This window comes from Pinus tabuliformis, chromosome J, assembly GCF_031772625.1.
Source record: "Pinus tabuliformis cultivar Carrire ecotype Pingquan chromosome J, CPIR1, whole genome shotgun sequence".
Lineage (NCBI taxonomy): Eukaryota > Viridiplantae > Streptophyta > Pinopsida > Pinales > Pinaceae > Pinus > Pinus tabuliformis.
In genome coordinates this window covers 221398022-221414153 of record NC_142295.1, presented here as the reverse complement: position 1 = coordinate 221414153, position 16132 = coordinate 221398022, and positions in this window count along the sequence as shown.

Here is a 16132-nt window from a genome sequence, read left to right as displayed (position 1 = left end):
TTATACATTGGAACTTTGACTCACAGGCCTTCGAGCCCAGGTCCACACACATCTATCCCTTCGATGACCACTGCTGGAAGCATGGCATCCACCACGAGTGTTGCGAGCATGCAGACTCCCATATATGTGCAAGGGGGAGGAACTATTTCCATCCCTTCTAACACTCCTAGCACTTCCTTATTTGGGTCCATTTCCATTCCATCGACAAGTGGAAGTTCTCAAGCTAATGCATCCAGTTTTGGGTTTTTTCCTTTTGGAATGCCCTCTCAAGGTATTCCTTTAGTTCCGTTGAATATACCATCAACTACCTCCACATCCATGATGAGTGGATCGACTTCTTTTCAAGGTTTCCCATTTGGAAGTGGTCATATACCACATTCCAATCCGACAGTAGGGTCTATGCCTTTTCCTTTCACAAGTCAAGGTGGTAACCCCTTTCAGAGTTGGACAAACCCTGCGGTTAGTGGGATAGGAGCTGGGAGTTAGTTTTTTGGCCAACAAGGGAATGTGTCATATTCCTCGGTTAATTCATTTCAAATTTTTTCACCCTTTTCTAACGCTTGGAACCCTTATTAGGGGCTATCAGCTCCTTACAATACTTCGTTAGGGGGTAACTTTACTGGTTACGGAGGATTTTCGGTTGGAGTTGGTCAAACTCCAAGTTTTGCTGGACCACAAGGATCACCCTTTGGTGCAGTAGGTTCTACAAGTTACTTTAGGCAACCTAGTGCCTTTCAAAATCTAGGTCATTCTTTTCAGACCTATGGGAACCCTGCCTAGTCCGGATGGAATCCCCAAGGTCCTCCACGACTTCCTTTTCTGGCCACGCTTAATCTGCCAGACTTGACTAAATTGACGAATGATCCAATTAGGTACAATCTGGCTTGGCCTTCGGTCCCAACTAAACTTCCATTGGATATTCCAAAATTCAAAGGAAAGAATGGTGAAGACCTGGGAGACTATGTGACCACATTCCATTTATGGTGCTCATTAAACTCCCTGATTAATGATTCAGTCAGGTTGAGATTATTTCAGCCCACCTTAATGGGGAATGCGGCCAAATGGTATATAGAGTTGCTAGGGGGCACTTTTACTTCTTTCGGTGATTTGGCTAATATTTTCTTAAACCAGTTTCAGTTACCTATCCGTTATGAAGCCGGAACTGAACTTCTAGCCAATTTTCATCAAGACACGGCAACTCACATTTTGGATCATATCCAGGAATGGAGATGGAGAGATAGTCTTATAAAATCCGAAATTCCACCAGAGTTTCGTCTCGAATGGTTTTTAAAATCTTTACAACCTAAAATCTCGAAGGATGTTTCTCTTTCCAGTGTTTATTCGGAAGAGCAGGCTATTTTTTGAGCCCAACGATTAGAATTGATATATTCTCAGTCTGGGACTCTTCAAAAAATCTTACCTGATGCTTCTAGATCCAAGGTTGATTTAGCCAAACTGAAGCTTGGCCCTCACACCGATGGTATAGTTGGATCAATTAGCACAAATACGATGAACCTTTTGAACTAATTTCAGTAGTTGTCTTTACAAACTGCTTCTTCTAACTAGGTAGCATCATCCACACCTTCACCCTCCCAACCTACCTCCATTAACGCCGTCTAGGCTTCTAACCCTAAAGGAAATCAACAATCCGATGGGAATAAGAAGGGACGAGGTAAGAAGAAGAATCATGAAGGGAAGGGTAATGCAAACAAGCCCGACAATGGTGCCAATGAGGGTAAAAAAGAGTCTAAGAAGAAAGTTACATTTCCATGCAAGTTATGAAATGGAGATCATTTGACTCACCTCTGCCCCAAGATTCAGGATGCTCAGCGCTTGTTAGTGCAGCAAGGGTCCTCTAGCTCCCAAGTTGTCCTGACTAACCCTTTTCCCCAAGGGCAACAATTTCTTGTTGGTGCGAACTCGAATGCTGGTACCTCTACAGGGGGCAACCAGGAAGGGGAAAATTCCTCAATTGTGTATATGATGAACTCGCATGTCGACGTTGCCACACATGCACTCGATTACGGTGAAACGTAAACATCTAAGGAAACATTTGTTCCCAAAACCTCAGACCCACTTCATATTGAGCGACCCTCTGTTGAGTCTATACCTTGGATACCAAAAGCTTCCGTTAAGCGCTCAGCAATTAACCCTAATGCTAGGGTAGCCCACAACTACTTGATTATAGAAGATCTGGCTCAAAGCCCATGTGCTATGTCTGCATTGGATGTACACCAGTCGTGTCCTACTCAAAGAAGTGCTTTTCTTTTGGCAATCAAGGCAGTAGATCCAAAAAATTCTTTAGTGATCACTTTTGATATGCTCAATGTCAAAAAGAGACTTCCTCATCATATGGCTTTCCAAATAAAGTCTACTTACCAGAAAACCAATATTTTTCGGACAGTTATAGATGAGGGAGCTTCCACATGTGTAATGTCTATGTCATGTTGGAAGGCCATTGGATCACCTTTAGTTATTCCTTCATCGACTCTCTTAACAACATTTGATGGTCATTCATAGGCCACACGGAATTATCCTGGCTTTTCCTATATGTGTTGGAGGAAAGGTCGAATATTGAGGTAGAAATCATTGATACCAACATGGATTATAACCTCCTCTTAGGAAGAAATTGGATTTATGAGATGGACGCCAAAGTTTCATCTCTGTTTCACATCCTTTGTTTTCCTCACGAGGGGAGAATTGTTAATATAGATCAATTAGATTATGCTCTGGGTGATTCTTGTGCAACTTCGAATTCTACCATTCCATTGGTGGATAATCCTCATTAACCTAGAGAGAATTTAGGAGTAGGGATGTACTCTTCCTTGATGGGTATATTTGATCTTCCCCCTCCTATAGCTAGAATCAATGAAATTTCATCCTCCAAGGGGCCTTCACAGAAAGAGTTATTTCAAACTCATTATTTTTCAGTTCCTTAGACCTTACCTTCATCTACAACCACATTAGATGGAGGCCAGGTTGGTGGAATGGTGTTCCCCACGTCTGTAGCAGAGCTTAGTTATCAATCTATCATTAACTCTGCAGACAACCATCCCACTCCTTTTCCAAAAGAGGAGTTAGATGGTGATGTGTCTCCAGCTTGGACCCTTGACTCTACTTCTGCTCTAGATTGCTTAGATACAGTTTTACCATCTAACGAAGCAATTTTAGAAGCGATGATGGGTATAAATCGACCTTGGGAAGATTTACATCATCGATCATATTTTCTTCCACCATTACAGGAAGTCAAATATAGGTTCTCCAATCTGCTTACTAGTGATGTTTGTACAGTGTCAAATCCTTTGGCTCCAACACATTTATTTGCTGAAGGTAATATGTCGATTATCTCAAAAATTGTACCTATAAACATCTCTAGGAATACTGATGTTATAGAAAATGTCTTCATCGAAGCCGATTGTTCCCCTGAAGAGATTCAAATTTACACCGACCTCTTTAAAGAGTTTAGAGATGTGTTTACTTGGTCTTATGAGGAAATTCATGGTATTGATCCATCTATAGTCCATCATGAGATCAAGATGTATGAGAACGCTAAGCCAATTCGTCAGAAGCTTTGGTCGGTCAATCCTAGGAAAGCAGCAGCTATTAAATCTGAAGTAGAAAAGCTACTAAAGGCGGGTTTCATATACCCCGTTCCTTTAACGGAGTGGGTTTCTAATCTAGTTCCAGTAGACAAAAAACAAGGAACGATCTGAGTCTGCATCAACTTTAGGTATTTGAACAAGGCTTGTCTTAAAGACAATTACCCCACACCGTTTATTGATTAGATAGTTGATGAATGTGCGGGTAATGAAATTTTCTCGTTCATGGATGGATTCTCTGGTTATAATAAAATATCTATCCGTCCAAAAGACCAGCATAAGATAGCTTTTATTTGTCCCTGGGGTACCTTTGCATACAAAAAGATGCCTTTTGGTCTTAAAAATGCTAGCACTACATTTCAACGGGCCATGTCTTACGCTTTCCATGACATCAAGCATGTCATCGAAACATACTTGGATGATTTAGCTGCTCGTTCTCGAAAGAGAATCGATCATCCCAATCACCTTCGGTTAGTTTTTGAGAGATGTTGATTTTACAAAATCTGGTTGAATCCGAATAAGTGCGTTTTCATGATCACATCTGGTCAGTTGTTAGGATTCATCGTATCAACTGAAGGGATTCGAGTTGATCCCTTCAAGGTTGAGGCAATAATTCAGTTGCCTCCCCCATCTTCCATCCAACAACTTCAAAGTCTCCAAGGAAAGGCAAATTTCTTGAGACAGTTTATAGCAAACTACGCTGAGATAACTAAAGGATTTATGTGTTTGCTGAAGAAAGGAGTTCCATTTTTATGGGACAACTTTGCGCAATGATCTTTTGATGCCTTGAAGTAGGCATTAATCTCTGCCCCATTGTTGAGTCCATTGGATTATGGCAGAGATTTCCTTTTATATCTTGTAGCGGCAGAATCAACCATAGGTATGGTTCTAGTTTAGGAAGATGATGCTCTCATGGAGCATGTGATTTACTACTTGAGTCGAGGCTTGGTAGGTCCTGAACTACACTATTCTCCTATTGAGAAATTGGCCTTGGCAGCTGTCCATGTTGTCCAGTGGCTTCATCATTATATTCTGCTACGTAAAACATTCGTCTTAGCGGTAGTCAATCCTTTTCAGTTTGTCCTCAGTAGGCGAGTGATTGGGGGCAAATACAATCAATGGATTGTTATTTTACAAGAATTCGATCTCGAGTTCTTGTCAGCCAAGTGTAAGAAGTCTTTGGTTTTTGTGGAATTGATTTCCGAGCTAACTTGTGAAGAAGACATTGTTTAGGACGAAAGTTTCCCAGACAAACATCTATTCCTCATATCTTCACAAGATCCCTGGTATGGAGATATCATCATATATCTCCAAACTTCGAATTTCCCGCTTGCTTCCTCAAAGGATGAATGTCGAAAATTACATCACCTTGCTAAGAACTATGTTATCATTGGTGATACATTATATCGCCGAGGGGTTGATTCAATCCTTATGCGTTGTTTAACTTTTGAGGAAGCAGAATTTGTACTCAATGATTGCCACAGTGGAGCTTGTGGTGGTCATCTATCAAGGCTTGCAACAGCGCAGAAAATCTTGCGTGCCAGCTACTTTTGGCCTTCAATTTTCAAATATTGTATTGACGCAGTCAAACTTTGCCACCCTTATCAAATCTATACTTGGAAGATGCATGCGCATCCAGCTCCTCTTTTCCCTGTTGTCACTGTCAGTCCTTTTACGAAGTGGGGTATTGACTTTACCACTTGTAGTCTGCCTTCAGCAACGAATCACAAGTATATTATAGTGGTTGTAGACTACTTTACAAAGTGGGCTGAGGCCATGCCTACTTATAAAAATGATAGTGAAACAATAGCATTGTTCCTCTTCAATCAAATTATTTCATGTTTTGGTATCCCAAGAGAGATTGTCACTGACCATGGCAGTCATTTCCAGAACCAACTGATGATCGAATTGGTTCTTAAGTTGGGCTTCCGGCAGGAGCATTCGTCTCCATATTATCCTTAGGCCAATGGGCAAGTCGAAGCCATGAATAAGTCCCTCAAGACGATCCTGCAAAGGAAAATTGACAAAAATCGCTCCAATTGGCACATCATGTTGTACCCGGCTCTTTGGGCATACCGAACCTCGGTAAAGACTGCCACTGGTTTTACACCTTTTCAATTAGTTTACGGGCTAGAATCTATTTTTCCTATTGAATGTGAAATTCCATCCCTTAAGTTAGCTATTGAGCTTCTTCCAGAGACCTCTAGTCTCGAAGAGCGCCTCATTCATTTGGAACATCTCGATGAGCAGCGTCGAGATGCCGCCATAATAAACGAGGCCCATAAGAAAAGGGTTAAAACTCAGTATGATAAAGTTGTCCGTCCTTGGGTATTTTCTAAAGGCAACCTTGTCTTGGTCTATGACCAAGATAAAGATGCCTTGGGGGCAGGAAAATTCAAGTCTATGTGGTATGGTCCCTTTATAGTAAAACGAGTTTTAGAAAAAGGGGCTTATGAATTGGTCAATTTTGAAGGGAACAAGTTGGAAGAGCCCCGAAATGGGCTCTACCTCAAGAAGTATTTTGCTTAGGTTACGACCGAGCAATGGCTTCTTTGTATTTTGTATTTTTGTACATATTTTGTCGGGAATTTTGTGATAATGACACTTTTTTGATCTGCTTTGTCAGGTGTTGATGGATGGCTTGGTCTATTTTGGATTTGCCGATGGTGCTAGTCGACACACTTGGAATCTCGCTTCCGCATCTTGGGTGACTTATTATCCATCTGGTCAATTGATGGTGTCAAGGGGAGTATGTATTGGTCCTGCTTCAAATAAAATTTCCGAATATAATGCCGTTATTAATTTACTATCTGAAGCTATTTCTTATGGAATTGATTCGTTGGTAGTGTATCTTGACTCACAGCTAGTACTGTCACAATTAAATAACATTTATCAGGTTCAGGATCCTTGTTTATATCACCAATTTTTTAGAGTGAGGGTGTTGCAACGGTCATTTGTTTATATTACATATGTGCACATTCCATGATCTGAAAATTCATTAGCAGATTTTATTGCTAATGAAGCATTAGATTGGCATATCAATCATTCATCAAGTTAAAAACAAACATCAAAAATTTGGAATTATATATATATATATATATATATATCATAAAGCTGTCCATGTATACATAAAGTGTTCAAAAGATAATATACAAAATCGGGACTAAATGCCCATAATCATGTCCAGTCTATCTATCGACCTGGCTCTGGATGAGCGGCTAAGGAGGTAACTACTGCATTGGCCATACGCCGAAGTATGCGGACCCAGTCTTGTGGTACTCCTACCATGCGGCACTGCATCCCCTCAAGTAGGTCCTCTATGGCTACCATCGGTACCTAGTGAGTCAATCTCACCAAGTTTCTTTGGACTGCATATAAGACCCTCTCTGTCTCAGCAGCTACCTCTTCGGCACCTCTTCCGCGACACCTGTGTCACGGGAATCCATCTGGGCTCACTGGACCCACATCTGGAACATGATCATTTTTTCGGTATTTAGCCCCATCAAAAATATTTCTAAGTTCATTTTCATATTTAAAAAAAAAAAAAAAAAAATTCTTAAAAATTGACAAAAACTTAAAAAATTGTTACCTATGTCTTCCCATGTTATGTTTGGTGGCAACACCAAGTCTGGATCTCCTCAGAAACCCATGCCAACATAAGGGTAGTCATCGACTGCAATGATTTGTTGGTCCCACCAAGCAAGAAACTCATCATCAAAAGTCATCCTCAGCACGTCCTCGCCTCCAAGGCATTTCATCAAGTTAGCCCACCTACCCATCTGTGGATCTCGCGGGCTGTTGATAGAGACAGATACCTTGGGACGTAGCCCAGGTACTTTCACAAAGAAGGAGTATAAAATAGTCCCATGTCCAAAGTTTTTAGTCTGACCTTTAAGAATGGAGGCCAGTAGGCTCTTCATGTTGGTTAGAAGAGGTGTGCACCAATCGAACACAGTGGTTAGGCATTCCACTACCAAGCTCATGGACACCCGTGAAGCCTGATGTAGTGAAGCTGATCCACTTACCCTGGAAATGGTAAATAACAGAATCCTGAGAGATAAACTATCCACGTGTTTGATTGGAATCTGACTTCCAATCTTTTCTGGATGCCCAGGACAGTATATATGTACATAGTCTTCTACTGAAAGACTACTCCGTGTCCTGTTGGTCGAACGCACAACCTCATCTCTTCGGGAGAGACCTGTGATAAAGTAGATGTCTTCCACCTCAATCCTGAGAGGCATCTGATCTATCATGAAGGCATCATCCTCCACACTCTAGTAGTGGATCAATAACTCAAGCAGGCATGTGTTCGCTTTCATGTTCGGCATTTTGAAGAACTTCAACAAGCCGCACCCTCTCAATGCATCTAGTGTAGTTTGGTCGTTCATTACCTCATTGTCAATTGTGGTATGCTCTCTCTCTCTCCATGTAATGGTCATCCTGAAAAGAAATGAGTTTCAACCATTAGAATTTGAGTTTGAACTTCAACTCGGGTACACGCGAGTTCCTTCACACACGGTTGCGTGTAGGGCTGTCATATACGTGGGTTGGTCACAGCCAACATGCGTGTATGCAAAGTTGGATTTTTTGACAAGAATTCCCATGGTCAAATATTAATTAAAACTTCTAAAAAGCATCACAAAACATTGCAAGTATGGTTTGAGGGTGACCTAGTAACTTTGGCACGATTTGGACGATTGAATTATTTAGAGGTAAGTTTGCTCATTTTTTATCCACAACTTTTTTCCAAATGAAAATGAAAAATTTGTGAGTCTAAAAGTCAATATATAGCTTTGAAATTTCAAAATTTTTTCTCAAAACTTGATTTTTCGTCTCATGAATTTTTTGACTTGTCGGCTTGGATTGTCGAGAATGAGTTATTGTTTCAGGATATTTTGGACACTTCTTCGAGATCTTATTTTGGTCCCATGATCGCTGACCTGTTCACTTACTAGCATATAGGTTAGGGAAACGATTTTTTCCATTGCATTTTGCATACTAGCCTCCATTCAACGATACATTAGCCATAGGGTCGACCCCATCGTGTCTTGGTTAGCAAACCATGTTCACTCGCCAATTTTTTAAATCATGATGCGATGGTAGAGCCATTCTTTACATGGGCAATGTAGTTAGAACCTCACTAACATTGGTTACCCATGCTATTTTACTGAGTAGGCTTGAGAGTCCTCTTTAGTCCTGCCATGACTTCTGCATTGAAGACACATTCTCTTTGCTTCTATGCTTATTTCTGGCCTTATACCCTAGAGGCTCCTTTGTGTTCAGTTGTACTGCTACATTGCATTTTGACTATTTTCACCTTTTGGCCTTGAGCCGGCTTCACTTGGACTCGTGTTTAAGCCACTTATTTGACCATGTCTTCTGCAAGATCAACCATGCAATCACTTAGCTTCTGCAACTTGACACACCCTTTGACCCGTGGAAGGAACATCCCTTTGAGTGTCCTTGACCAGTTTCGCCTCCCTGCATTGAGCATAGGATTGTTCCCATCCCAGGAACTAGATCATTTGTTTCTCTGAAACTCGTTCTTTCCACTGTATTATAGCATTCTTTTATTATTTTTCTGGCTTAAAGAAAAAGACCAAAAAAATTATATATTCCAAAAATAGCGTGAACGGGACAAAATTTCCATATATTGTTGGCAGCTAGAGTCAATCGTGTCGCCCTTGAACAAAGCACTCAAAAGAAAGTCTCTCCTCCATTTTGGGTAGGATTTAGTTTGACTTAGGTACGCCTTAACCTTGTTATTGAGTCAGTTCTCCTCTGATTGGTTACCTCTTCCAATCATATGGAGAGTTCATTCATGCCTCCTGCATAACAAACTTATACAGAGTTATCATATGCTGCCATATAATCATCAGTAAGTCATGCTTTTGTTCAAGGGAAGTAAGCCCGAGTCGCCCTCTCTGCGGTGTCTCTTGACCTATTTTTCAGTCGGCCATCCCTGGTTGTTAGGGTCATGTTCGTCATCACATTAGTTATATTAGTCCTTTTCTTGTGTTGGTTTGAGAAGGTCTCCATTGACTTCTTGCTAGCAGGTATTACCTTATCGATGACGACATATTGCTCTAAAGGCAGGCCTAGAGCCGCACCCTAGCCCTATTTTCATTATTGATAGGTCACCTTTTACTTAGCATTGATCAGTATCATGGGTCTTTGAATCAGTGGTTTCCCTTGTGTTCGACATCAGCTTTCATTATCACACATTGGGATTTTTGCAGTGCCTTGGTTTCCATTCGACCCTATTGGTGGATTCCTCGCCTTGTGTCAGCTTTCATTACTGGTTGGTTCATAGGGTTTCTATCGTGTGCTAGCTACATCTTGTGTACGCCGGAAATGTGCTTCGGTCAGGTTACTACATATTTTTCGTTTGATTCCTTCCACATTATTGGCCTACGAGTTACACTCGCGCTAGATTGATGAAGGATGCCTTAATGCCTTCCTTCTAGTGGATCTTTTCCTATCGACTACGACTCATTGCTCTGGGGCAAAGATCTAGAGTCCATTTGGCAGTACCTTGGGGTTTGCAGTCATTAGTGGAAGATTCCTTCACTATCGACAGTGGGAAACCATCATTGTCCCCTGATTGATAGATTCTTCCAGGTGTTCGACTTCAGCTCATTCATTCGCACTTGTTAGATTGTACTGGGTACCTTGACTCTCATTATCATTATCGATGAGTAGTCTTGCGTTTGTTAACGGTATACATCAATGACTGGTAATCAAACGATTTCTCACCTAGTCAACTTCAGATCATTTATTCCCATTGTGTAGAAATGTACCACGACAGTCAGTGAAGACATCGGGTTACATCATCATTCTTTGGTTCAATTCTCAATTGCTCCTATTACTGCTAGTCGACACCATCCACAATATATGTTGCAGTCCTTCACATCGACATCTTATATGCTGGCATCCGAGTTGTGATGTAGTATCATCTTATTTCATCATGTTCATTTGTTACTATTGGGATCAGTTTTTGGACATAAGTGATCAGCTTCATCTTTCAGCGTCATTGATCATCTTCTTATATGTGATATTCTGACATGTACTTGTTCGATCAGGATCAGATGATCTATTATGTACTTTCAGTCTCTTATCCTTGTATACATAGTGGATCTGCTTCTTCTTAATATGCAAACATGCTTTACTTTCTCTGAGCATGGGTATGCCCACCTTAGACAGTTGTTTCTTTCTGATCTCTTTTTGATGGCTTGGAAAGTTGAAATCTAGTGAAGTCCTTCTCAGTTTCGACAGGTTTCCTTTCCATATACTTAATACATTTCGGCCATCATGTACCCCTTCTGACCTCATATATTAGGGGGCATCTGTTATAGCTCCAAATATCACCCTTGGTATTTGTGATGCTTGGTTTATGGCCTAGGGCAACCCCTCCTTCCAGACTTGGTCCAAATATTTTAAAAACAATGTTTTACTCATTGTATGCTACTTTCCATATGATAAAAGCATGTACATGTGGGTTAGTCAATACCCAACCCACGTATATGTGTTAAAACACTTTAAAAAATTAAATTTCCTTAACTATGGGCGGAGTTCACGGGTTTTACTTGTTGATTACCTCCTAGTGCTCGTGGCCCAACTGTTTCCCAACTAAAAAACTAATTAGGAGAAGTATAAATAGACTTCTATGGGAAGGCCTTAAGGAGAAGAAGAGATAAAATTACTATACTAAGATTATCCCCTAACTGAGTCTGAAGTATCCCTGTGCTTCAAGCACTTCCCCAAGTTCAAGAAACCCTTGTTTCCTTGAGTGTTGATATTCTCCCACTTGCTTGAGATATCATGGTATTGGTTATGGAAGAAGGTTGTTGAAGATTGGGACTGGATAGATCTGGAAGATGGTTTCACTTGGAGTCGGAAGAAGAAGACTCTGATGAATTATCTCTGTGTTGGTTATAGCTTTCTACAATAAAAAGAAACATTGTCTTGTTCCTGAGATTAACTTTTTTTATGCATCAGATACTATTGTAATTCATGTATGAATGTCATTTTGATGTATAACTAATCATCTTGCTTATATGATATAAAGTTGATTTCATTAAAATGCTTTATATATATGCTGCTATGAATGTTCGGATTGGTTGATTTGCAGATTCGAAGATCATCAGGAGTTGCAGAGGATCTGAACCCTACTGGAACTACCCAAACGAAGGACATCTGAGTATGGTCGCTATCGCATAGTTTGTTTATATAAGAATGTTGCCTGAGTTGTATGAGTGTTTCTTACTGTAGTTTTCTCTTGCTCTATTGGGGTTTCAACCCAAAGCCCTAGGGTACTTATTCCTGTAACAATTGGAAGGGCAATAACTATATGCAAAGTCATTCAAGTGTTCCTTTGGGGTTCGAGAAGTAGAATATTTGAGTTGTATTGTGTACCATCGTGTCAAAGTGGACCTAAACAAATTCAAAGTTGTGAAGGAATGGTCAATCCCTAAGACCTTTAAGAAACTTAGAGGATTCTTAGGATTAATAAGATATTACCACAATTTTGTCAAGGATTATGGTCAAATAGAAGCTCCTCTAACAAAATTATTGAATAAAGTGGTATTTTCTTGGACTAAAGAAGAAACCAAAACTTTTGAAAAAATTAAAGAGGCTATATGTACAACTCCTATACTAGTCACACCTAACTTCACCAAAACCTTCATTGTGTAGTGTGATACCTCGAGCCATGGAATTGGTATAGTTTTGATGCAAGAAGGAAGGATCTTTTCCTTTGAAAGTAGTGAAATTAAAGGAAATAACTTACTCATACCCATATATGAAAAATAAATGTTGGCCATACTACATGTAGTTAAGAAATGACATCCATACCTCATCCGAATTTAAACAGGAACGCAACAAATTACAAAGATAACCATAAATACAGAGATGCAACTGAAATAATACTTCATTTCATTAATGTAAAATACTGAAATATGCTTACAAACATAAATGGAAATAAACTAGCTCGAACGATGGTACCTTATCTCTGAGGAGAGATGTGGCGGCTACATGCCTCTGAACTCTGTTACAATGAATCTCAAGGGCCTTTTTATTATTGTGAGAGCAAACCCTAAACAACCAAAACCCTAACCCGAGGTTATGTAACACCAAGAGTTTATGGACCCCATTGGGGTTAGTCGGGAAGCCAACTTCCTGGGTCGTGACTTGGTCATATTATCTATGTTTGACGCACATGATACGCTATTGGACAGATCTGTCCGAGGACTACGATGAAAAAAATGAGTTATACAAAGTCATTGGCAGTGGATTTCCAAAAAAACGTCGTTTAGGGCCTCAAAACGACTCTGAAAGTTTAGGACCCAAAAAAACTGCTAAAAATAGTAAACTATGGAACAATTAAGGAAACTAAAAAACTAAAAGAGACAATGGTGGGGGTCCAAGTGGAATTGGTGAGTGGCCACCAGTATCCACCTAGATCAATACCTAATAGGAAGACACTAAAAATCAAATCAAATATTGATAGTTTGAAGTAATTTTTGGAATAAATACTGCCTACAGAAGAGCGAAAAAATGGATAACAAAGATGCTAGGATATTACTTTGAAATTACATACAAAAAGTGAAGATAAATATTGTCACAAATGCATCGTAAAGGAAAGAGGAAGACACAAAGTGTTTACTATGTATTATTTCCATTCCAAAATTTGGCTAGGTGGAAGAAGAAAGGATAGAATGAAAGCAAGATGAGAAAGTATGAAAGATCATTAAACAACAACAAAAGGACCATGTTGTAGTAGAAAAGGTTATGTGGATTCTATAGGTTTTATTGCATGGGTGGTTGTGGATGAAATACCCTCTCGAGTCCTCCCAAGACCCAAGGAAGACTTTTTAACATTAGTTGCAACTGTCACAAATAAACACTCATATATTCATATTAATCCATGGTTGACAAAGAAAAAGGAGAAGGATTACCTCAGTCCTTGGTGTAGTCACGTTGGAGATCTGAGTGTGGAAAATTGCAATACCTCTCTTCCATCTCCTAGATCGTAACCTGCACATAAAAATGACAAATCATAATATCCACAACATATGAACCTCGACAATCAAAACATCAATATAAGAGAATATAAGCTAGCATACATCTAAGCTACTTATCAATCACGGAATCAAACCAACATGTAAAGAAATACACTATCAATGTCGTCAAGTAGACAAAACAGAAATAGATCTATATTATTAGATAGAAGAAGAATAATTACAACCATATTGGCTAGATCAAGCCTCCTTTGGTCCTTCATATCCACTCTCTCTCTCAACTTCTTAGCAGCATAACAACACTTAAGCTTATCAAACTTTCAACAACCATTCAACCCCCTTTACAATGACTGAGCCTCCAATGTATAGATGGAGAGAGACTCATCCTTGCTAATTCTTTCATGAGTTCCAATGAGGCAAAATCTTGGATGTTTCCTCACTTTATTGCTCTTTCCTTTCCCATGAGACTTCGTTAGGAATAACAATGTCCTTTTTTAGGCCTGATGCAAATGTTTCCTACTTTTCGAGCTAACATTTGAGTGAAAAATAGAGTGTAAATCATTCAAATCATGCTTTGACCTTTGGAATCTCATAAATATCTAGTAACACTGCCCTTTAGGAAAAACAGAGCATTAACCTAGGGATTAATGTTTTTGGCTGAGATTTAGAAAGCATTATAACTCCTTTTGTCTATTTCTGGGGTGTGTTACCTTGGAAAATAGGCTTGTAACTTACGTCTTTCTTCAAACCAATGTGTCTTTCTCCTTTGAGATGATGAGGAGGTTCATTTCTTGTATAACAGATGCCCCCTAAAGTGTGAGGTCAGAGACAAAGATGATGGCTGAAATACTTTATAAATGTAGTATAAGAGAGAGAGGATTGGAGCTTCAGGACTACGGGAGATGTGAAACAAGCCACATATGTCAAAAATATAAGATCATGTCCTGGGTTGGGAATTCCCATGCTCAGTAGTTATGTCAGAGTGATTTCTCAAAAAAGAGGTATGACTTTCGTGTCCACTGATAGGCACAATGTGGAATTTGTGTCATAAGATGATCAATCTGATAAGTTGTCTCATAAAACAATATACATAGCTTTTGAGAGGAAACAAGGTTGAGTGATGTAAGCCTCTACTCAAGGTCTTGGTCATCTTCTATCTGAACAACATATTTTTGCACATGTGAAGAAAGGAGTTGAAGTCAAACATGTGAGAAATTGTTTGATTACTAGTCAATGACGAAAACTGTTAACAGATGCGAGGATGGCCACCGATAAGAATGATGGTCTCCAAGATGTGCATTACAATCTAGCGAGTGTGAGAAGCATGTTGTCGTCGAACACTCGTAGAATCATTCAACAAGGAGCCAATGATGAAAACCCCCAATCAAATGCAAGGTAACCTTCCACTAAGGACTGCAAGTTCTAGGGTACCGATATGTTTCAAAATATGCTTCCCAGATAGAGTGTTGGAGTTGATAGGAAGAGATCTATCAAAAGGCAGGAAATGAAGTGTCCTACATCAGCTGACATGAAACAGAACATGAATGATTGTTTTGGAGATATATTTTGAGCAATGGGTTAAACAAATAGAGGGAAATTTTGAGGCATATGATGGTATGGTCGATATAAGAATAAGGGGATAAATGAATCCCTTGAACAATAGTAGGCACAACATCAAGGTTACCAGGAAGCTTACACACATGAACACCAAATAGTGTTAGGATACAGGGATGTAGGAACATTAGAGTATGAAGGCCAAACTCATAGGATGGTAAGGCGGTGAGAACCAAACAAAAGAGGTTTGCTGAGGGAGTTAAATTTTCAAGGGATAGACTATTGCCAAAAGATCCTTTAGAATATAGATATTGAATCATTATTCTGTCCAATTTTTCCCCATCTGATTAAGTTTAACGAGTCCAGATGGGTAAACTCGATGGTATTTTCATATTTAGAGAGTCTGAAAAGATCGTAAAGACAACTCCAAGTGGGTACCTTTGCCATGTTTCATGACCAGGTTTGACAAAGTGTTAATAGTATACTAACAAAGTTCCTTTTCCATAAGTTAGTCCACTAAGTTTGGATAAAGTGATAAACCTATGCTCAATAGAGGTATACCTCATTTTTTTAAGATTACGAGGAGAAAAAGTGAACTCGATATTCTTCGTGAAATTTTAATGAGTCAGAAAAAGATAAACTCGATAAATATTCATAAAATTTCAACGAGACAGATGAAGAAAACTTGATATATCTTTTTTGAGTTTAAGGAGCGAGAAAAAAGTGATAAAAGAATTGCTCAGGTCTTCTTCGTATGAGTCTTACAAGCCTAAAGAAGGTAACTTAGAGATTTTTCAATTCAAGAGTGAAAAAGGGTCCCAAAAAAGAAAGTGATCATATATTCTTCATAGGATTTTTACGAACCCGAAGAAGGTAACTCGAGGAGTTTTCAATTTAAGAGCGAGAAAAAGTCCCAAAAAGAACGTGTTAATTTAGAGTCAAACTCGGTCAACTCTG